Source organism: Gossypium hirsutum, chromosome A10, assembly GCF_007990345.1.
Source record: "Gossypium hirsutum isolate 1008001.06 chromosome A10, Gossypium_hirsutum_v2.1, whole genome shotgun sequence".
Taxonomy (NCBI): Eukaryota; Viridiplantae; Streptophyta; class Magnoliopsida; order Malvales; family Malvaceae; genus Gossypium; species Gossypium hirsutum.
The window spans coordinates 116,948,675-116,974,233 of NC_053433.1; the positions used below are offsets into that span (position 1 = coordinate 116,948,675).

General features: G+C 34.8%; 1 long non-coding RNA gene across 1 annotated transcript; it reads left to right on the forward strand.

Annotated features, from left to right (window-relative positions):
- Positions 1-20,128: 20,128 nt before the first annotated feature.
- On the forward strand, positions 20,129-21,284 carry LOC121207859 (uncharacterized). The gene is made up of 2 exons (XR_005902978.1): positions 20,129-20,597; positions 20,915-21,284. It is a non-coding gene; the product is annotated as an uncharacterized lncRNA (long non-coding RNA).
- Positions 21,285-25,559: the final 4,275 nt, after the last annotated feature.

Below are 25,559 nucleotides of genomic sequence, written 5' to 3' on the forward strand. Positions count from 1 at the left end.
ATTTACATACCTATATATTATATCATATTTCATTTTCATATTATCACGTACATTTTTTATACATATGTATTATTTACTATATAATTTCTTTTACCTTTTTTATATATATTACACGTACATTTTCTATTTTATTTTAAATTTTTTTCTACATGCATATATATATACTTATCTATTTACATTTTTAATTCATATACTTATACATGTATCATATTTACATATATTTTACATTTAATAATCTCACAATACGTATACATACATAGATTTTTTCATATTTTCATAATTTTGTGTACATTCATGTATATACGTTCTTTACATCTACTCATTATTTATTTATTTATCTTCATTTTCATTATTATTTATATTTAATAATCTTATTTCCGTTGCTATTATTCGTGTTTTTATGCCATCATACTCATTATTGTTTTGCTATGCATATTAACACCAAACATCAAAAAGAAATTTTCTAAATGAGGCAATATTTCGCGTTTGGAAAATCGAGAAAACGTGCCCTAACGTGCTGGGTTTCGATTTCTTGTTCGACCAAATAGCCAAATATCCTCTTAAAGCTTCAAAGTATGGCTTCAATAAACTATAAGGTGATCTTGGCTTCGATGGTATAGAGTATCGTGTCCTAACGTGCTGGATGTGATATTCCTTCGGAATAAGAAAGTCTTATATTTCGATTCACCTTATCAGAGTTTCTTTTAAGGATCGTATTTTTTAAAATTCTTCAAATTTTCAATTTTCGGCACTAAGACACTGATTAATCAACTAGGTACCAATTTTGGGCGTATCGAGGGTGCTAATCCTTCCTCGTGCGTAATCGACTCCCGAACCCATTTTTCTGATTTCCGTAGACCAAAATCGTTGTTTTAATAAAATCTAAATCGTTTATTAAAAACAACCATTTTACGAGGTGACCCGATCACACCTCATGAAAAAAGATTGGTGGCGACTCCCATTTTTAGTTTTATTTTCAAAATCCAAATTGACCCCGTTTTCATCCAAAAAATGGTGTCAACAGCTTGGCGACTCCACTGGGGACATAAGAGAGTCAAGCCACGTGTTGATTATTTCTTGTCTTTTTGTCGAAAGTTGAAAATTCGATTTAAATTTACGATCCTCTCATCTTTTGTTTTGAGTTACATTTTTATCGTGTTCTGTATTTTATTTTATACCTCCGCACATTCCATTGCATGACCGTTGGTCACACCTTTTAAGTGGGAGTGAGAAACTACGCCTTCGTGAGGTTTTCACCTCCGCATGGGATAGTGAATCGCTTCCGGGATACATCCGTACCTATGTCTTCGTGAGATTTTCATCTCCGCATGGCCATAGGGAAATGTATTCCCCTGAACTGAACTCGGTCCATATGAGCCTATAATGGGTGAGGATCGAGGAATCTGCTGGTTCAGGTACCCTTACTTTAGAACCAAACCATACATAGCGAGCCATAAGAACCCACCGAGATAGAGCTATTCCAGACCCTAGTGCTTACCAATAGATGCTTTATTTATTATTGTTTACTTTAAATCCTAGATCTAATTTGCTTTGTTTGTGATTGCATGGCATTTTCATTTCAAAAGAGGTGTCGATTCACGTTCAGTATAGATAGAAAGCTTATCATGGAAAAGAGGTTTCTTGATAAAGTAGAAGACAATGCAGCTATACGATTATGGGCTGAGACGATGTGGAGAGAGAAAGGCGATAGTCTTGCAGAAGGGTACGTATCAGAGTTATGGGACTTCACCCGTATCAGCGTAGTCCAAAATGATCTGCGAGAAATGAAGGAAATATGGGATCAATGGGACGACGGGACCAAGCAGATGTTTTACTGTGATTACGGGGACTTGCCTCACCTACTTGGTGTCAAGGTGGACAAGCATTTATTCCGAGCCCTAGCCCAGTTTTGGAATCCTGCTTACAGTTGTTTCACTTTTGGAAAAGTGGACTTGGTGCCCACCGTGGAAGAATATACGACCTTGCTTCGGTGTCCAAAGATTCAAATTGACAAAGCCTATTCTAGAGCTGCTAGTGTCCCGACATTATTAAAAAAATTGATGGCATTACAGGGATGAGCGAACAGTGGGTCGCTGCCCGGATCCAACAGAAAGGAGACAGTAAATGCGTTCCTTGGAAAAGCTTGCGAGATTTAGTATTAGCACACCCCGATGTGAAGAAAAGAGTGGATGTCTTCGCTCTAGGTATCTATGGTTTGGTAATTTTCCCTAGAGCTTTAGGGCACGTAGATGAGGCCGTCTCTGATTTGTTCGATCGGCTTAGTAAAGGAGTCACGCCCATCCCGGCAATCTTAGCAGAAACCTTCAGATCTCTAAGCGCATGTCGAAGAGCAGGGGAGGGAAGGTTCATCGGATGCGCACAGCTACTATTGGTGTGGTTCCATAGTCACTTTTGGAAGGTGGAAAATGTCTCTTATCGAGTCTTCTCAGAAGGTTATTCCCTGTTGAAGGAACAAGTTGCTACATCAAGACGAGACGACATCACGGAAGAGAAGTGGATGACGATTCTCCAAAATCTTCAGGAGGATGACATTGAATGGAAAGCTCCTTGGATGGTACCCGACGAGATCCTGTATCGATGTGGTGACTTCGACTGGGTCCCTTTACTCGGAATTTGGGGAGCTATCGGTTATGCCCCTTTACTCGTATTAAGACAATATAGATCGAGACAGTTCATACCAGCAACACAAGGGTTGGCTCAATGTGAGTTTTCTTATAAGGATGAAAACTACAAGAGAAAAACTCGAGAAATATCTAACGCTTGGAACAGGTTCACCGAATGAAAAGATTTACCATAGGAGCGATGGCAACTTCAGAATATTATGGGTGGTGGAGTAAAAGAGTCAATGACAACATCCCTAAGCCGAGGGAAGATTGCGTTCAGTCTATAGAAGAGCATCTACAAGTAGTTCCGTCAGAATTAGAGATCATCAAACGAGACTTTGAGAAAAGAAATTCTGAGTTGGGAAAGAGGATAGAACAGTTAGAAGAAGAAAGAGTGCATTTGGGATTAGACATCGATATCCACAAGCTAGAAGCCGAGAAATTAAGGAAGGGAAAGAACAAAGCTGAAGAGGATTTGGATAGTCTAAAAACAGATTACAAGAAGCTGCGATTGTCGATGAGAACCGTCGGTCTGGGTAAAACGTCAGAGCAGTGGCGACAAGAGATCAATGAGGAAAAGAATAGGGCCGATCAGTGGGAAAAGAAATTTCAAGATGCTCGAGCTCGAGAAAACGCTTTGGAAAGGAGTTTGTTAGAGTGCCGAAATGAGAAGGCAGGATTAAAGGCCAAGGTGGCAGAGCTAGAAAAGTCACTTCACTCGTACCGTAGTCGCAACTCCATGATCGAATTAAGAGCAAGCTTAAATAAGATCGAAGAATGAAAGAAAAGGTAGAGGAGCTTGAGGACGCATTACACAATTCTGAGCTACGAATGGAGCTTCTTGAGAGGAGTAATGATCAATGGCAAGAGCAATTCCATCATTCTCAAAGGCAGATTAGAGATAGAGATTACGTTATGGGCGAAGCTGTGACTCAAGTGCGGGAAGTGGCTGATCATCTGCAAACATTAGCAGTTCAGGCCGATGTATTGAGTTTAAAATATGAGTCAGAATCAAGCCGAGGTCGAGATTTAGCTTGGCTTCTTAGGAAGGTTAAGGCTTTGGGTATAAAGGCGAAGCCGTATATGTAATTTATTTTATGTAAAGAAATTTGCTTTCTAGTTGAGTTTTCTAATGAAATTGAATTCGAATCAATGCCTCTTTTTTGCATTCATCTCATACATTTGCATTACATCTCATAAAATGACCCTAATAAAATTAAATTATGACAGTTACCCTGGAAACCAACAAAAATCTAATCAAATATCACTACGGTACTCGTCGCCAAACAAAAGCAATGGATCAAAGGATAGAAAGATTGGAACAGTTGCAACGAGAGATGCAAGATCAGATGCATGAACGACTGGAAAAAATCCAGCAAGACATGTTAGAATCCCAGAACACTGTGATGAACCAATTAAAGCAGTTATTGGCTGGAGGAAATAACAAAGGAAAGGACCCCGTAGTCGATGTAGAGGAAGATCACGATGACCCTATTTATCCTCCAGGTTTCACCCCAACTAACATTCAAGCACAACCAGAGGTGTACCCACAGAGGGTACCGGTTACCATTAGACCTCAATATCTGGCTGGTGCCTCGGTACCATTGCATTTTCAAATGGGCTCGGGTTCTAATCCCGGGGATAATCCCACTAATCCTGTGGTCCCAGACCTCGATGATGTGGCAGAAACAGAAAAAAAAGAATGAACCTGCCAAAACAGCTGGAGGACCGATGTAGATGGTTAGAGGAAAAATTTAGAGTCATGAAGAACATCGACTATCATCGCGGGGTTGACGCCAAGGATCTGAGTTTGGTCCCTGATTTAGTACTCCCACCTAAGTTCAAAATGCCGGAATTCGAAAAATATAATGGGACTAGTTGTCCTGAAGCTCATATAACTATGTTCTGTCGAAGAATGACAGGATACGTCAACAATGATCAGCTGTTAATCCACTGCTTCCAGGACAGTTTGATCGGATCTGCAGCCAAATGGTACAACCAACTGAGTCGTGCTAAAGTTAATTCATGGAGAGACTTGGCGCAAGCTTTTATGAAGCAATACAGTCATGTAACGGATATAACACCCGATCGAATTACGTTACAAAACATGGAGAAAAAGCCTAGCGAGAATTTCAGGCAGTACGCCCAACGATGGAGAGAAGTGGCAACACAAGTCCAGCCGCCCCTTTTGGAAAAAGAGGTCACCATGTTGTTTATCAACACTTTGAAAGCCCCGTTCATCAACCACATGTTGGGGAGTGCTACCAAGAACTTCTCGGATATGGTAATGTCCGGTGAAATGATTGAGAACGCGGTAAGGAGCGGTAAAATCGACACGGGAGAAAGCTTCAAAAGACCAGCCCCAAGGAAAAAGGAGGGCGAAGTAAACAACGTAAGCACATATAGCAAGAGCCATTCAAAACCGATTACTGTTGGCCCTCCAAAAATGATAACCACTAGTCACCAAGCCCCCTCGAGGCAGGAACCCAACACAAGGCCCAACACAAGGACTAACACAGAGAGACTTCAGTTCACGCCCATTCCAATAACATACGGGGAACTGTATCAGAAGTTATTTGATGCACACATAGTATCTCTATTTTATCTCGAGCCCATGCAACCTCCATATCCCAAATGGTATGACACGAATGCCCAATGTGAATACCATGCAGGGATACCAGGACACTCAATTGAGAACTGTACTGGGTTTAAAAAGGCGGTGGAAAGGTTCATTAAGATGGGGATTGTGAAGTTTGACGACCCATTAGGACCCAACGTAGCAGCAAATCCGTTACCCAACCATGCTGATAAAGGGTAAACGCAATAATCGAAGGTGAGAAAAAGAGAATCAAAACCGACATTGCAGAGATAAAAACCCCATTGAGTTGGGTCTGGAGACAAATGATAGAAGGAGGTCTCATCAAACAAGGTTTAAAAGAAAGGCCCGAAGGAATGAAGACGTACTGCGAGTTTCATGCTGAAGAAGACCATGACATTCAAAACTGCACTGAATTCAAGGCCATGGTGCAAAATCTGATGAACAACAAAGAGCTGGAATTTTATGAAGAGATCAAAGGACTTGAAAATGGAGAAGTTTACGCTCGGAGGAGGGGCCTACGGGAAAGGCCCCAAATCACCCAGTGGTGATTATTTCAAGGCCAACGAGTACAGGATCTGGAATACAATGGCGCCAAGGGTCATAATCCAAAAACCTGTAGCCTTTCCTTACAAGGATAGCAAAAAGGTTCCTTGGAATTACGACTGCAATGTGATGATCACGGGAGAGGAGAACCCGATAAATGCTTCAGAAGAGGGTAATGACGCAGGCTTCTATACGCGTAGTGGAAAACGCTACGACCTGGGAAATACAAAAAGGGAGCCTATAAAAGGAAAAACCTTGGCGGTTGAACAAGATAAAACGAAGACGATCGGAACTGAACCGCATACTAACACACCGGTGACTGAAAATGAGGCTAGAGAATTCCTAAAATTCTTGAAGCATAGCGAATATAGCGTGGTGGAACAATTGCATAAGCAACCCGCTCGCATCTCAGTGCTCGAGTTACTTCTAAGTTCAGAGATACATCGTAATGCGTTGGTAAAAGTGCTAAGTGAGACTTATGTCGCTAAAGATATCTCAGTGAACAAATTGGATCGCCTGGTTAACAATATAAATGCCGATAACTTCATCTTCTTCAACGATGATGAGATCCCGCCAGGCGGTATGGGATCCACCAAGGCCTTGCACATCACTGCCCGTTGCAAAGGGTGTATACTACCGGCGGTACTTGTTGACAATGGATCGGCCCTAAATGTTCTGCCCCTGTCCACATTAAACAGCTACCTGTGGATAGTTCTCACATGAAATCATGCCAAAATATAGTGAGAGCATTTGATGGCACTCAGAGGAAAGTGATGGGAAGAATCGAGATACCTCTATTGATTGGTCCAAATACATACGAGGTGGATTTTTTGGTAATGGATATTAAACCATCTTACAATTGCCTATTGGGGAGGCCTTGGATCCATTCTGCAGGAGCTGTACCATCGTCACTTCACCAAAAGTTAAAATTGGTGATGGAGGGTGATTGGTGACTATAGATGCAGAAGAAGACATCATTGCATCAGTCACCGATGATATGCCATACATAGAGGCCGATAGTGAAGCGATAGAATGTTCATTCCGATCATTGGAATTCATAAATGCCACATTTGTCATCGAGATGAGTAAAATCCCAGAGCCTAAGATATCCAAGGCTACGTCAATGAGCTTACAGCTAACGATGGGAAAGGGAGCATTGCCTGGAAGAGGATTGGGAAAATACCTCCAGGGAAGGGTCGGAGTACCGATCCTAGTTAACAAACAGGACCGTTATGGTTTGGGATATAAGCCTAATGCGAGGGAAAGGAGGAAAGAGATGGAGAAAAAGCAGGAAAAGAGAATAGCACATTTGGGCGGGATAGAAGTCAAGTGGGGACCGATGACCTTTCCCCATATATCTAAGACTTTTGTTTCAAGGGGAATTGTCTACCCTGAAGAGAAGGATGAGGTTACAGAAGGAAGGATTGAGAGGTTGGACATCAATGCCATATCCGCGGAAGAAATGGTGGAAAGGAATTTATCGGGCATTCGTCCTTGCGAACCTGGAAGTGTTTTGAATAACTGGACTGCAGAAGAGATCCCTGTAACATTTAGAACTAATTCAGAGTAATATTCAGAACACTTGTTGCCCTAAGCCTGGGGGTGATAAGAATCTTTTGTAAAAGGCACATGTCCAAAATCTAATTTCAGTGAAAACTTATCATTCAGTTTCATCTTGAGCAAATATTCTTTCATTCTTTTCATTCCCTTTATAATCATAGTATGCATACAAGTATTCTTAGATTCTTTTATTTGGGCCTCCATTTGTTCCAATAACAGGTCTTCAGATATCAACGAGATGAGCGACTCTTTTACTAATTCAGAGTCTCTATTTGGGCAAGACATGAGTATAGATAATCCTCAAGATTTTGAAGGTGACCAAGACAGCGTTTTATCTCCGGATTTGTTAAGAATGATGGAAGAAGAAGAAAAACAAATTCTACCCTATAAGGAGTCAGTAGAAGTTGTGATCTTAGAAGAGGGCAGAGAGGTAAAAGTTGGCGCTTGCATTGCCAAGGAAACAAGGCGAGACCTTGTTGAGTTGCTTCAAGAGTTTAAAGATGTCTTCGCATGGTCCTACCAAGATATGCCAGGTTTAAGTACTGATATTGTGGTGCACCGATTGCCTATAAAGGAAGAATGCAAACCAGTCCAACAAAAGCTTCGAAGGATGAGGCCTGATGTCTTGCTAAAAATAAAGGAAGAAGTCAAGAAGCAATTCGATGCTGGTTTCTTACAGGTGGTCAAGTACTCAGAATGGGTAGCCAATATAGTCCCTGTTCCTAAGAAAGATGGGAAGGTGCGAATGTGTGTGGACTACAGAGACTTGAACAAAGCCAGCCCAAAAGATAATTTCCCACTGTCTCATATCGATACCTTGGTAGACAACACGGCCGGATACTCACTGTTCTCTTTCATGGATGGTTTCTCCGGGTACAACCAAATTAAGATGCTTTCTGAAGACAAGGAAAAGACCACATTCATAACGATGTGGGGGACGTTTTGTTATAAAGTGATGCCTTTTGGATTGAAAAATGCGGGAGCAACGTATCAGAGAGCCATGGTAGCATTATTCCATGATATGATGCATAAAGAGATAGAAGTTTATGTTGATGACATGATCGCAAAATCCAGAACAGAAAGGGAACACGTGCAAGTTCTGAGAAAACTGTTTCTGAGGTTAAGGAAGTTCCAGCTAAAACTTAACCCAGCCAAGTGTACTTTCGGGGCTAGATCAGGAAAACTGCTAGGATTCTTAGTCAGCGAAAAGGGAATTGAAATTGACCCAGACAAAGTTAAGGCCATACAAGAATTACCTCCGCCAAGTACTCAAAAAGAAGTTCGGGGTTTCCTAGGAAGACTGAATTACATCGCTCGATTCATTTCACAATTAACTGAGAAATGTGACCCCATATTCCGCCTTCTTAGGAAACACAATCCAGGTGTATGGGATGAGGAGTGCCAGGAAACTTTCGAAAGAGTTAAACATTACTTGTCCAACGCCCCAGTACTGATGCCACCTTGCCCTGACAAACCACTAATACTATACTTGGCAGTATTTGAGAATTCCATGGGGTGCGTGCTCGGCCAACATGATGAGTCAGGACGAAAAGAAAGAGCGATCTATTATCTCAGTAAGAAGTTCACTGAATGCGAAACGAGATATTCGCCAATTGAAAAATTATGTTGCGCATTGGTTTGGACTACTCGGAGATTGAGACAATACATGTTGTACCATACGACTTGGTTAATCTCAAAGTTAGACCCTCTGAAATACATGATGGAGTCAACTGCTCTAAACGGAAGGATGGCCCGATGGCAAATTCTACTATCTGAATTCGACATAACCTATGTGAATCAAAAGGCTGTAAAAGGGAGCGCGATAGCAGATTTTCTAGCAAGTAGAGCCCTGGACGATTATGAGCCTTTGAACTTTGACTTCCCAAATGAGGATCTGATGTATGTGGCAACTACTGAAGCGGGCACACAAGAAGGCAATACTTGGAAATTAAATTTTGACGGAGCCTCAAATGCCATGGGCAACGGGATTGGGGCAGTCTTGGTATCTCCAAACGGTGATCATTATCCTTTCACCAGTAAACTAGATTTTGATTGTACAAATAACATGGCGGAATATGAAGCATGTATCATGGGAATCCGCGCGGCTATGGAACGCAAAATCAAGGTACTTGAGGTATATGGGGATTCGGCATTGGTAATTTATCAACTCAAAGGCGAATGGGAAACAAGAGACCCTAAATTGATTAGTTACCGAAGGATAGTCCTAGAATTGATTGAGGAGTTTGACGACATCACTTTTTGTTATCTCCCACGAGACGAGAATCAGATGGCCGACGCTTTAGCTACATTGGCTTCCATGATCAAAGTAAATAGACCAGAGGATGTGAAGCCTATCCAAATGAGCATTTATGATGCTCCAGCCCACTGTTGTAATATTGACGAGGAAGAAGAAAAGGACGACAACCCTTGGTATCAGGACATATTGCGATACGTGAAAAATTGTGAATACCCGAACCAAGCAACTGAGAATGACAAGAGAATGTTGAGGAGGCTGGCCAGTGGTTACGTCTTAGATGGGGAAATCCTGTACAAAAGAGGAAAAGATCAGGTGCTGTTAAGATGTGTAGACGTTGTGGAGGCCAAGCAGATCTTGGAAGAAGTCCATGATGGTATTTGTGGAACACACGCTAACGGTTTCACAATGGCCAGATAGATCATGAGATTTGGATATTATTGGTCTACCATGGAAGGAGACTGCATCAAGTATGCTAAGAAGTGCCATAAATGCCAGATTTACGGAGACAAAATTCATGTGCCTCCATCACCTCTTCACGTCATGACTTCCCCATGGCCTTTCTCCATGTGGGGCATGGACGTCATTGGGCCGATATCGCCAAAGGCTTCAAACGGACATCGTTTCATTTTTGTAGTGATTGACTACTTTACTAAGTGGGTAGAGGCTACTTCTTACGCCAACGTCACAAAGACAGCTGTCAGCAAGTTTTTAAAGAAGGAAATCATATGTCGGTATGGAATGCCTGAAAGGATCATATCAGACAACGCATTAAATTTGAATAATAGCACGATAGCAGAGGTTTGTAATCAATTCAAGATCAAGCACCACAACTCATCGCCATATCGTCCAAAGATGAATGGCGCGGTGGAGGCAGCCAATAAAAATATCAAAAAGATTGTAGGGAAAATGACTGAGACCTATAGAGATTGGCACGAGAAGTTGCCATTCGCCCTCTATGCTTATCGAACATCCGTCAGGACTTCTACCGGGGCAACACCATTCTCTTTGGTTTATGGAATGGAGGCAGTGCTACCAATTGAGGTTGAAATTCCCTCTCTCCGAGTTTTTTCAGAACTAAAGTTAGACGAAGCAGAATGGGTCCAAGCCCGATATGATCAGCTGAACTTGATTGAAGAAAGGAGGTTAAAAGCTATCCGTCATGGTCAAATGTACCAGAAACGAATGATGCGAGCTCACAATAAGAAAGTTCGTCCTAGAAACTTCCATGAAGGGGACTTGGTACTGAAGAAGATCCTTCCCATACAAAAGGACTTCAGAGGAAAGTGGATGCCAAACTGGGAGGGACCTTATGTAGTAAAAAAGGCCTTTTCAGGAGGGGCATTAATTTTAACTGGGATGGATGGCAAAAGCTTGCCTAATCCTGTGAATTCGGATTCAGTGAAGAGATACTTTGCCTAAAAAAAAAAAAAAAAAAAAAAAGGGGAGAGGCCAAGGCGAAAACCCGCAAAGGGCACCTTGAGACCAAAGGGGCTTTGAATTGAAAACCCAGGAATGGGCAATTCGAATTTTCGATCAAAGTTGAGGCATAGAGTAGTTTTGTCTTCTCCGAATTAACAAGAAGGAGAGATGCTACGTCTTGGGGCATCAACAAAGTCTTTTAGGATTTCTAAACACAGAGTTTGTGCAGAGGAGCTCATGCTGCGATATCTGGAGCACCTTTTTTTATCTTATCTTAGCAAAATTTGCTATTTGTTCATTTAGAGCTCTGCTCTCAATAAAATTCCATCTTATTCATTGTGATAATCTTTTTCATCATATCTCAGCAAAGTTTGCTATCTTGATTAATTTTTTCATTTCGAGCTTTGCTCTCAGCAAAATTTTATTTTGTCCATTTTGATAATCTTTCAAGCATTTTTCCTTGAAATAACGATTAATGGATTGACAATACACATGCAGAGGGAGTTCTGCATATTACTCTGAAAGTTTCTAAATAACACGAGGACCTGAAACAGGACTGTTGTTTAGAGCTGACCAAACTTAAGGGTTAGAAGCATTGGAGGAAGAATAGTTCAAATTGCATCTATTTCTTTAGGTTTTCTGTCAAAGGTACTGGCTGAACAAGAAGACATCAGTGATAGAACCTTGATGAACAATGAGGAATGACAACCTAAGCATTAAAAATGGATCATTCTCATGACGTTCTACAAATATAATACATACACATCTAGTTAGGAGCATTTGATTCATTCTGATCATGTCATCCTAAACACTAGGCATAAATAGGTCCATGAAATGGATTTTGCAGGTCATGTTCCCCAGAGAACAGATCAAAGAGACTAATCCTATACCCCTGAAGTTACAGTGGGATAGATTGAAGTCATTAAAGTAGATCTTGTCTTCATGTATTGGCGTGAAGTAGATCGAAGATATCAGATCCTATCTTCCTATATTGGTAGGAAGTGGATCGAAGATACAGATCTTGTCTTCCCATATTGGTGGCGAAGTAGATCGAAGAAAGCAGATCTTGTCTTCATGTATTGGCGTGAAGTAGATCGAAGATATCAGATCCTATCTTCCTATATTGGTAGGAAGTGAATCGAAGATGCAGATCTTGTCTTCCCATATTGGTGGCGAAGTAGATCGCAGAAAACAGATCTTGTCTTCCCATATTGGTGGCGAAGTAGATCGAAGAAAGCAGATCTTGTCTTCATGTATTGGCGTGAAGTAGATCGAAGATATCAGATCCTATCTTCCTATATTGGTAGGAAGTGAATCGAAGATGCAGATCTTGTCTTCCCATATTGGTGGCGAAGTAGATCGCAGAAAACAGATCTTGTCTTCCCATATTTGTGGCGAAGTAGATCGAAGAAAGCAGATCTTGTCTTCATGTATTGGCGTGAAGTAGATCGAAGATATCAGATCCTATCTTCCTATATTGGTAGGAAGTGGATCGAAGATGCAGATCTTGTCTTCCCATATTGGTGGCAAAGTAGATCGCGAAGATGCAGATCTTGTCTTCCCATATTGGTGGCAAAGTAGATCGCAGAAAGCAGATCTTATCTTCATGTATTGGCGTGAAGTAGATCAAAGATAGCAGGCCCTGTCTTCCTATATTGGTAGGAAGTGGATCGACGATGCAGATCTTGTCTTCCCATACTGGTGGTGAAGTAGATCGAAGAAAGCCGATCGACGATGGCAGATTTTACCTCCCTGACTACAGTGGAGTACATTGAAGCCAATCACTCTATCTCCCTGCATTTAACAGTGGAATAGAGTGAAGAGCACAAATCTTATCTCCCTAAGCAGTAGTGGAGCAGACTAAAAACACAAATCTCATCCCCATAGAGTCGTAACAGAGTAGATTGAAGCTTAGATCTTATCTTTATGAAGTTACATTGGAGTAGATTGAAGCTACAAGGCATATGTCAGAAAATGTAGTAGACTGAATCTAAAGCTACAAGATGCAGTGGATTGGAAGGAGATTATCTGAACCAGAAGAACACCAATGAAGTCAAGACCCAGCAAGACCAGGCAAAATTGGCCTTTCATTATGTCTTTGCTCCATTCCCGTTACACGACAATGAGCAAAGAGGGGCAGCTGTACAGGCCAATTTTGGGCCTAGCCCAATACCCAAAACCAACACCAGCCCGAAACCCTAGCCCAAATAAAAAAATGTTTGCGGCAGAAAACCCTAGGCGCAGCATGCCTAGGGCGCGCCGCTCAGCCTCGTCTGCCCCCCCCACTCGCACGCCTCAGCCTTGGCCACCACGACGCCCACGCGTCTGACACTCCACCGTGCCCTCCATACCCTGCAAACACAAAACAACAAAGAACAGAGAGCAAATAAGGCTATAAAAGCCGAAACAAGCATGTAAAAAGTTCTTCGGATTTTTGGTAAAAAAAGAACAAAAAGAAACGCATTAACAGAAAGAAATAAAAGCAAACAAACGGATTCCAGGTTGTTATTTTCCATCAGATTCGTATTTCCCTTTTATTTATTTTCTTTATTTTGTATATCAAATAGAAGACAAAAAGGGCGAGATGAAACCTTACCTGCGCCGCACCGGGGGAGAGAAGACGAGCGGTTTCCCCTCGATCTTCGGGTCTCCGGCTTCTTTTTCGGGGATTTGGCCTTAGATCCATACTCTAGGGACGCTAGGCTTCGAAAGGGGACCGAAAAGGTCCGATTTTGGACCTCCGGCCGCCATACACGGTGGCTCTACGGCGGAGACTCGCCGGAAGCCTCGGCCGGGCCATCTCCGGAATCGGAGCCTGAGAAAATGAAAAGAGAGAGAGTTTTCTCTCTGTTCTTCAGCAAAATGAGGAAACAGTTTTATTTTTACCCTTTTTTTTTATATTTATATTAAACACAAAACGGCGCCGTTTTAGCAAAGGGAGATCCGCGCGCCGACCCGACCAGACCCGAAGGATCCGCGCGTTTTAGTTTTTTGGGCAATTTGTGCGCGCAGTCCCTCTGATTCGCGGCGTGTTTCAATTTGGTCCTATTTCGCTATTTCTTTGTTTTTAATTTGACCACAAATTTTTATTTCTGTTTTATTTTAGTCCCCTGAAGCGCCGCGTTTTGAGATTTTGGTCTATTTTCCATTTTGGTCCCTTTTCTTTCCGTGCGTGTTACAATTTAGTCTATTTAGTCCTTTTTTATTTCGAATCTACCCAGTATCTTTTATTTTACGTCGATTCAGACCTCTTTTTAGTACCTTTGCTATTGTTATTATTATTATTATTATTATCATCTTTACTATTATTAGTACTGGTATTATTGTTGTTACTTTTATATCTCTATTCATATTTACTTACGTATTTTTAAATATATATATATGTCTTATTGTTATCATATAAGTGCTTGTATATATATATATGTACATATTTTACATATAACTTGTTTAATATATATACGTATACTCATATTTCCTTTTTATATATCTATATACATATACATATTTTTATTTTTATAAGTATATATATTTATATGTATGTATTTATATATTTTTGTATATCTTAATTTGCATAGACATATACATACATATTTTCAATATATTTTAAACATATATACATAAATTAGCGTATTTATTTGTATACGTAGGTATATTTTCATTATTTTTAAACTTTAATTTGTACATACATATTTTCATGCGCCTACTTTATATATGCATTTCATTATTTTTATATTCCATAATTTTACATACCTATATATTTATATACATATTTTCATTTTCATAAATATATACACGTACACATTTTTCTTTAATATACATATGTATATATATGTACTCATATACATTTCTTACTATACCTTATAATTTATATATATATATACACGTACATATTCTCTATTTTATTTTAAATATTTTTTTCTACATGCATATATATATACTTATCTATTTACATATTTTAATTCTTATACTTATACATGTATACATATTTACATATATTTTTACATTTAATAATCTCACAATACGTATACATACATAGATTTTTTTCATATTTTCATAATTTTGTGTACATTCATGTATATACGTTCTTTACATCTACTCATTATTTATTTATTTATCTTCATTTTCATTATTATTTATATTTAATAATCTTATTTCCGTTGCTATTATTCGTGTTGTTTTTATGCCATCATACTCATTATTGTTTTGCTATGCATATTAACACCAAACATCAAAAAGAAAATTTTTCTAAATGAGGCAATATTTCGCGTTTGGAAAATCGAGAAAACGTGCCCTAACGTGCTGGGTTTCGATTTCTTGTTCGACCAAATAGCCAAATATCCTCTTAAAGCTTCAAAGTATGGCTTCAATAAACTATAAGGTGATCTTGGCTTCGATGGTATAGAGTATCGTGTCCTAACGTGCTGGATGTGATATTCCTTCGGAATAAGAAAGTCTTATATTTCGATTCACCTTATCAGAGTTTCTTTTAAGGATCGTATTTTTTAAAATTCTTCAAATTTTCAATTTTCGGCACTAAGACACTGATTAATCAACTAGGTACCAATTTTGGGCGTATCGAGGGTGCTAATCCTTCCTCGTGCGTAATCGACTCCCGAACCCATTTTTCTGATTTCCGTAGACCAAAATCGTTGTTTTAATAAAATCTAAATCGTTTATTAAAAACAACCATTTTACGAGGTGACCCGATCACACCTCATGAAAAAAGATTGGTGGCGACTCCCATTTTTAGTTTTATTTTCAAAATCCAAATTGACACCGTTTTCATCCAAAAAATGGTGTCAACAAAATGCTTGAAACAAGTTTAACTAAAAGGTTAAGTTCTTAATGGCTTAAACTTATTATTTTATTCCAAAAAGCATAAAAATACAATAAAAACTAAAATTAAATATAAAATCTAATAATCATGGAAAAGTAATAAAATACAATGTAAAATACTCAAAGATAAACTCTTTAAACACTAATTTAACGTACATAAATACGACAAATGAACAAACAACAGGCCCCGCAAGCTAATCTTCTTTCCCTTTTTTATAATGATTAGTTTGACAATTTTGTTGATTAAAAAGCGAGAGTATCGGTGGAGTGGGGAGCCAACATTGAAGGGGAGACGAACTATTAAGTATGTTTTTTTTTTGGGGGGGGGGTGGGCGGGGATTTCTTTGGGATGATTGCAGTCCTAATTGCTGCTATTTGCTCCACCATTATGGTTGATATTGGTTGATTCTTCTTTTTAATGGATGGATATTTCTATTACTATTGATGCATTATTTCTTTATTTCATTTGCTTTCTAGTTATAATTATTATTGATGCAATTCAACTTCGCATTCATGGTTAATTTACTTAATTACTTTTTAAGTTAAATTCTTGAAACTAATGGAATGTGTTAAAAGGGAATTTAAGGTTACTTGTTAATATAATTTCTCGTGTTGTATACATTCATTTCAAAAAATTATCAAATGGGAGATTATTAAGAAATATGTAAGCTCCTACGTTATAATGGCTTGTTTCTATATTTGTGGTATTGACAATTTACTGAAACAGATATTTGGGCTGTGCTGAGATTGTAAATCATAACTAGCCCATCATTGATTACTTTAGGTAATTTATATGGAGGATCAGATAGGATTAGATCAAGTCTATCTAATCCCTTAAATCAAGAAAATTGAATTGGTTTGGAGTGTTGAAGACTAGCTATCAACTATCCTTGTTTATTTTTACTCTATTATATTTGGCTAGTTTAGTTGCTATTTAATAGGGATTGATATGGATGTTTTTTTATTTTAGCAAGTCTCAAAATATCTATATAATTGAGAGGCTTGTACAATTTTTTATATTGAGAGATATTACACTTAATCTATTCAAGTAAGAAACTTTATTTTATGAGTGTATTGTGATAATAAAACCTGTTGTGTTATGGTTTTACTTATTAAATTTATAAAGGGTGAAAGATATAAAGGTGAAGAAATTTTCACGAGTGTGTGGTAGATTTAAGTTTACTTATTGTGAATGTTGCAGATAGTGAATGTTTCTCACTGAACTAGATTTCATATACGTAAGAAAATTAAACTACATAAATAATTTTTATGCTCATTATTTTTATTCCTCGTATCACAGTGTTTAAAGAAGTACATAATCCTTTTTTTCACTCTTCTGGCACGTAACTTAAATTTAGCAACAAATTGGGCCAACACATCTTCATTTTCAAATTTTGTATACTTTTAGGAGTAAACATAATTGAATCTAATTTTTATACATCATAATTTTTTTCATCAAATATTAAATTAGTTCTTTAGATTCAGGCCATGGCTGTAATCTTCAGTTTGTTTGACAAAGCGGTAATGGAAATCAAAACAGACCTATTAAGTGCTCAGTAAATCCATGGAGACTTTGCACAGTTACGCATGTTAAGGAGCTATAAGCTATAATTAGATTGCTCCCATGTAATAAAACTGTAGTGTAGGAAAGGTAACATCGAAAGGGCAAGGGCCCAAATTTGGTGAAGAATGGAGTTTGTAGTGGTGGACATATCAGCTTGTTGAATGGAAGTAGAATTGATCATGGGTCGGATTGAGTTCAGATTAAGTTGATGTATGTCGAAACCATTTTTTAGAAAAACGGGAATCGACTTAGATTTTGGAAAATGAAAATGAATAGAGGAGTCGCCAACAATCTTTTTTTGATGAGGTGTGATCGGGTCACCTCGTAAAAGTGGTTGTTTTTAATAAATGTTTTGACTTATTTAAATAACGATTTTGGTCTGCGCAAATCAAGAAAACAGGTTCGGGAGTCGGTTACGCACGAGGAAGGATTAGCACCCTCGATACGCCCAAAATTGGTACCTAGTTGATTAATTAGTGTCTTAGTGTCGAAGATTTGAAAACTTTGAAAGAATTTAAACTACGATCCCTCTTTGTACTAATGCTAATTTAAAAATGATCGAATAAATTAAAACAGATGTTAAGGACTCTCTCATCTCGAAGTAATAAAATGTCAGGCCCAGTAAGTTAGGACACGACATCTCGAACTTTGAGAATGAGCTTGGTTTTATTTAAAATTAATGTATTCTAATTTTTTAAAAGGATGTTCGGTTATTTAGGGTAAACGAGAAAAGTCGAAACCCAGTAAGGTAGGGCACGTTTTCTGGAATTTCTTAATATCGAATATTGCCTTTATTTGCAAAAGCTCTTATCTCGAGGTAACAAAATGTCATACCCGGTAAGTTAGGACACCACATCTCGTATCTCCGAGAATAAGCATTTTTTTAAAACTCGTATTGTGATTTAAAAGAATATTCCGTTATTTAGGTTAAATGAGAAAAATCAAAACCCAGTAAGTTAGGGCACGTTTGTCTCGAATTACCAAATACGGAATATTACTTTTATGAAAGAATTATTTTGGGTTGGGTAAAAGTTAGTATAACATAAGTTGTAACAAAATGGGATAATAAAGGATGCATAAACAAATACAAATTTTGGTATTGATAGGCATAACAGAATAAACATAGATGCGGATATAAAGAATAATGATAAGAGCAAAAATAAAATAAATGAATAAAACGAATAAAAAGAAAATAATGAATAAGCTAGGAAATATTCGAAATTAAAAGGAACTAGTAACAAATAAACAATCATTATGTTAAACTAAAAAAATGATAGTATGGCAATGATAATAATAATATTAATAGTAATAATATAAATAATAAGTATTTTTAAAGTTTGGAATGATGTATGAAAATGTACACATGTATGTGTATATATAAATAAATAAATAATAAATAATGTGAGTGAGGAATAAAAATAAAATAAGTGTATTTAAAGAGTAATGGGTAAAATATAATAATAATAATAATATAATAGTAGTAATAATAATAATAAGGTAATAAATAATAATGATAATAGTAATAATAATATAAGTAAAAATATAAGTAAATACGGAGAGTATATATAATAACATAATAATAACTATATAAAATTTATTAATCTAATAACATGATGATAATACTAGTAATAATAATAAAGTGGAAAACAATAATAATAATACATTAGTAAGAAGAAAAACAATATGTTTTTAATAACGATAAATAATAATAATTATAAGTTAAATTAATTAACAATGAAGTAACAAGTAAATCAATATAAAAAGGAAGGTATATAATATGATAACTATATGAAGTTAATTAGTTTAATAATAAGATGATAATAATAGGGATAACACTAAAAATAAAAGTAATAACAATATGTTAAGTCATAGTAATAATAGTAATAATATTTAATATATATATATATAAAACAGTAGTAAACGGATATGTATATATATAATAATAATAATGGAAATAGTAATAAAAATGGCATTCGAATAAAATAAATATAAGTATAAATATAATGATAATAATAATAATGATAATAATGATAAATATATAAATAATAATAATAATAATAAAATAGAGCAACAAATAATAATAATAATAACACATTACTAGAAATAACAAGAACATGTTAATAATAACAAATTGATGAATTAACAATAAAATGAATAAATAAATACACAAAAATAAAATATAATCATAATAGTAATATTAGCAAAATAATAACGATAATAATAATAATAATGTTAATAAAGATACAAAATGATAATAAGTAAGATGCAAATGAAAAATTAATATATGAAAAATAGCAATAGTAAAATAGTAATATTCATACGTAAATATAAATATAGGTATAATACATAAAACATAATAATAATAGAAATATAAATAGATAAATAAAATTAGATAAAATAAATATAGATTAAATATAATAGTAATAATGATAACAATTCAAAAAATAATACAAATAAATAAGTATAGAAAAGAAATGTGATTTTAAAGGTAATAATAAGGAAAATAATAACAATAGTACAATAATAATAAAGTAGTAATGAAAATAAAAAATAACTATAATAGTAAAAATATAATAAAGAATAGTAAAGGAAAATAATAAAATTAACTAATTTAATAATAAAGGAGTTAAATAACTAAACTAGGGACTAAATTGAATTTAAAGCAAGAGTTCGGGGCAAATCCAGAAATAAATAAAAGAGGAAGGGACTGATTTGAAAGCGCGAATAATATACGGGGTCCAAAAGTGAAATAATCCCCACCCTCCTAAACGACGTCGTTTGAAAGGGGCCAAATTGAATTCCAAATAGATTATGGGGTCAAAGTTAAAAGGAATAAAACTTAATTGCAAAGTATCAGAAAAGCTGAAGGACTTATTGGGAAAATATCCCATCAAAGAAAAAACCTGCGGATCCCCTAGCCTGTCGGGTCGCCTGCGCAGGCGTTTTGGGGATCTTCAGGACACTTTAAAACGACGCCGTTTTAGAAGGCTATAAAAGCCAAATTTTTGAGAAAAAAAAACATTCCTGCTATCATTTTTAAAAAAAAAAACTCAGCAGCTCTCTCACTCCCTCTCTCTCGCCCTCTGGTCGGAGTCGAAGTCCGGCAATCGAGCCGCCGTCAACCACCGTCGCCGGCCACCACACGTGGTGGCCGGAACTCCAAAAATCCCTTTTTTCGGCCGATTTAAAAACCAAGTGAGTTTTTTTGCCTTCATCGTATGTATATTCCGATATATTTATGTATGTAGGCAATAGATTTGAAATAAAAAATTGAGAAAATAAAAGACATTTGTAACCCGATTCTTGATCTGATTTCCTTGTTTTGTTTTTGACTTTTTGTTTGATTCTCGGTCTATACTCTATCTGCTATTTTCGTTTTTTGTTTTGTATTTTTTAAAACCTTTTCATTCCAGAAAAAAAATCTTCCCTCATAATCTGATCTCTTTGGCTTTTATAAAGCCTTTACATGTATTTTTATATTATTTCCTATTGTTTGCGTGTTCCTTTTGCAGGAGCAGTTGGGGGCGGTGGATGTGACGTGGTGGTAGCAGCAGAGGCGATGGCTAGGCTCTGACAGTGGCTAGAGTGCCACTTGGGGGTAGGGGGCTAGGTTTTTTTTTTTGTATGTTAAGGTCTTGGGCTGGGCTAGGGTTGAAATTAGGTTTGGGTTAATGGGTTTTGGTTTTGGGTAGGTAGTTGGTTTATTGGGCTTAGTCAAATTTGGGTTTGTACAATGTAAAATTTTAAGTTCGTTTTTATATTTAAGTCCGTAAAAAAAACCAGACTTGAAATTTTGCCCAAACCTGATTTAGATAAAAAAAATGTTAAACCCGAGCTCGACCTGTACATATTAATTTTTGTATATAAAATAAATTTTAAAAATATAATACATTAAATACACTAAAAACATTAATATAAATGTTTCCCAACAAATTAAAAATACATTAAAAAAAAAGTCTTTATACTTAAATAACATAAGATAGTTGCAACTTAGCAAGTAATTACCTCTAAAATAGTAGCAAAATCAACAATAAAACAATATTTATATAATATCCAAACAATAACAACAAAATAGTAACAATATAATAGTAAAATGATAGTAAAACAATAGTAAACAATAGCAGAAAAAAATTTTAGTCAAATTTTGGCCCGGCTTGTTACTAGCTTTATTTTCTGTCCAAGCCTATTTTTTGAATCTATATTTATCTAAATTCTCTTACTTTTTGAACATACCTTCAAATATGGACGGATGATTCGGCTTATGATTAAATCTAGGTGGAAGGCTAATTAGGATTTTGTCAAGGATTTCAGTAGTTGATGGTCTCTTGGCCTGCTTTGTTGTTTATCTCTTCATGCTTATCAAACTTAGCATTGTTAACTCTTTTTATTCATTAGTTGCTTACAATATTGAGAGATGGGATGGTATGAATTTGTATCATTTAGATGTCGGACATGATTTTAACCATCACTCTGATTTTTTTATATGCAAAAAAAAAAATTATATTTGATAAATTAAAAAAAAATCTGAAAAATAAGTACTAAAATCAGTTTGGTAAATTATTTAAAATTAAATACTGAATATAGTGAGATTGTTTGATAAAGGATAATGTAATCTTGAGTGTATTAAAAAAAACAATTGAATTTATTTTCTATTAAGTGATAAGTAGATCTTTATATCTACTTATCATTACACTTTTTTGTAGGCAAAAAATTATTTAGTTGTTTTCATTGTGCGTTATCAAACATGTCTAAAAAAAATTACGAAGTTGAAAGTATTAATTTTCATGTTAATTCAAATTTTTCAACATTTTATCAAACAAAATCAAAGTTAGATTAGAACGCAAAATTAACCTAAATCGAAAAAAGTCTAAAAAAGATCAAAATTGAAATTTATTCGTTTTTTAATTGATCCGACTTAAAACTAATATCAACAGTTCAATTCACAGGTCTAGTTGGAGCCCTCAAAAATATAAACTCCTGATAGGATCAAGAATGCAAGTCTACAACGATGGGATGGGATGGGAATAATCATCGTTTTATAAATATTGGGTAAACTTAGGTAGGTGAATAAATTATTAGTAAGTTTATGTTTTAGTCATACAAAATGGTTATTGAATTATTCGAAAATTTTAATTTAAGTCATTTGGCTGTTAAAATTATTGTATGACCTTTTCTGTTCGCACTATCTACACTAATTAAAAGCTCTCATTTCCTTTCTCTTTTACAGTTCAATTTTTTTTTTCATAAAATAACTTTAAACATTACGAATCTACGAATTAAAATCCAAATAATTTTTTTATTTGATCTTCAACATTGACCATCAGATCAATTTGGATCAGATGCATGTTCTTTTACTCGTTGATGGGTGCTTATCCACGATACCTATCGTTGAATTTGTCTGAAGCTTACTAGCCAAACTTAAAAAAAAAAAAAACTTAAACTTAGTGGCTTAAATAAAAGCTTTCAAATAGTTTAATAATTATTTTCCAACCTTATGAGTTAAGTGACTAAAACATAAATTTACTAATAATTTAGTTACCTTGAATGTAATTTATCCATAAATATTTGGGTATCACATTTCTCGAGCTTCATGTTGCTTTTGAATTTATTGGTGAGTTTGGATTATGATAATTTGACCAAAATTTTAAAAGACGTTGAACTTTTGAAATAAATTGATTTTTCAACAAATCAAATCAATAATTGGGTGTGTGTTTTTCTTTTAATGAAATTTTTTTATACTTTGACTCCTCAAATTGGATAAGAAAATATTTTAATAATTTTTTTTAATTACATAAGGAGGGTAAAGCCCTAAATAATAACGTGATTAATATGATTCGAACTTAAACCACACCTAAAACAGTGAACACTCTAACCATCACGCCAACACACGAGTTCAACATTTTAAGGTTTTTTTTTATTATAATTATGATTAAAACAAATAAACAAAAACTATCTATTAGCCTAAACTTTGAAATTTTATATTCCAGATTTATTTTATATAAATAATATATAACTTTTTTAGATATATTTTTATAATTATAATCGTGTTTTTATAATATATATCAATTTAATTGTGTTTTATAATGATCGATTTTAATTATAATTATTTGAATATATTATTTGTAATTACAATAATAATAAAGATTTTCATAGTATTGCAATATAACATGGATTGGCTTTGATGATGTTTGAAAATGTGAATTTGTCCTTTTCCTTGGCAAATTCAATGTTGACACATCTTGAAGCCCCCTTGAAAAGGAATTTTGCTCCACTAAGTTAGCTTTTATATGATTAAAAGAGTAATGCAAATAAATAAAATAAAGGTTTGACCCCATCAATAATAATATTGTTGTTGTCACTTGATAGTATCTACCATTAGTGTTCCAATTACATCATCTAAATTGGGGTCCAACACTTTTGGCCAAAAAATAACATGGATCCAACAATCAAGTTTATTTATACAATATAATATTTACAATTATTCAATTTCAATCATTGAATATATTTTTAAATTATGGTTAGATTTTATTTTAGTTTTCAACATGTTTAATTAAATCTTTAAAGTATTAATATCGTATTAATTAAGTCGTTGCGGCAATTTGGTCGTAGGGGTGAAGTCAGAATTTTTTTTAGAGAGGTTACAATGTATTATAATATTTTGAAAGATCAAAATGTAATTTGATCATATATTAAGATATATAATTCCATCATTTTTTAAGAGACTAAATAGAGCGTTTTCATATTTTAAGGGATCAAAGTACATTTTATTATAAATTAACTTATAATTTTAAATTGAAATTTTTAGGAGGGTCAAGGCGATTGCCAACCCCCAACCCCAGGCACTAAATACCAATTCAAATCTAACATGAAATATGTTTAAAAATTGTGAATACCTATTGCATGAACTATCCGTGAAGTAGGTACATATATATTCTAAATATATATACTGTCAAATCTAAAATAATATTTTACAACCAAATATTAAATTTGATAGAAAGACTTGTTTTTTAAATTTGTAAGTTGATATATGCTTTTAAAACATATTAAAAAATAATTGAAAAGGATATATGATAAAATATTTTATTTTATTTTTAGAATACAAAAGGTTCACCGATAATGTGCTCACATGGAACTCATGTATAAAGACAATTCAGATGAAATAATTGCAATAATGCATATATTTTCTCATTCTCATGATTAATTTTATTTTAAACCATATATTTATCTCACAATGGAAAATTAAGAGTGAGTAAAATTCAAAACGATTCAAAAAATTCGATAAAAAATTTAAATTTTGAATTAAATAGTTTGAGTTATTCGTGTCAACTCGAAAAGAAAATCAAATTTTTCGGTTTAACTCAAATATGAATTATACAATTCAAGTTATCTGAAAATCCGAATAAAAAAATAAAACTATGTCGTTTTGATAAATGCTTACATTTTCTAAAGTTAAAAGTCAAAATCATTAAGTTAAAAGGCAAAATCATTATATTGTTTATGTAGTTAAATAATTTTGTACTTCGTTTGCTAATTAAATAATCTGTCCATGTAAGCACAACATTGAGTATAAATAATAGGATCCGTTGACTTGACTTGAAATTTTTTGACTCTATTCAATTAAAAAAAATTCAAATTGAGTTCAATAGCTAAAATTGGATTCATCAACTTGATTAACTAGAATTTTTTTAACTAAATTCAACTCAACTCGATTGAATGCTCACTTTATTAAAAACTCAGCATACATGTACATTTTTGAACATTTTAAAAAATTCTTTGAATATTAATTATTAATACTTTTACAAAATGGTGAAGATTGTATTTTTTTTTCTATGATTACTAGACAATCGTAAACAATAGGTATGATAAGGCTATTTAAAATTAATTTTAAAATAAAAAAGACACAATAATGTTTTATTTTTATATATTTCTTTGAAATTAATCAAAATGATTAATTAAGTTTCTAAATTATGTCTTAAGAAATGACATAATTAAAATCTTATGTCCTACATTTTTTTCATGGATAGGTTTCATTGCAATTTTAATCATCACTTTTATGTGTAAAAAGAAATGTGTAGGGTACATTGCTTAATGTTGAATGTATTAAAAAAAACCTTTGTTAATTCAGATAAAAATTTTAATCAAAATATGGATTTTTTT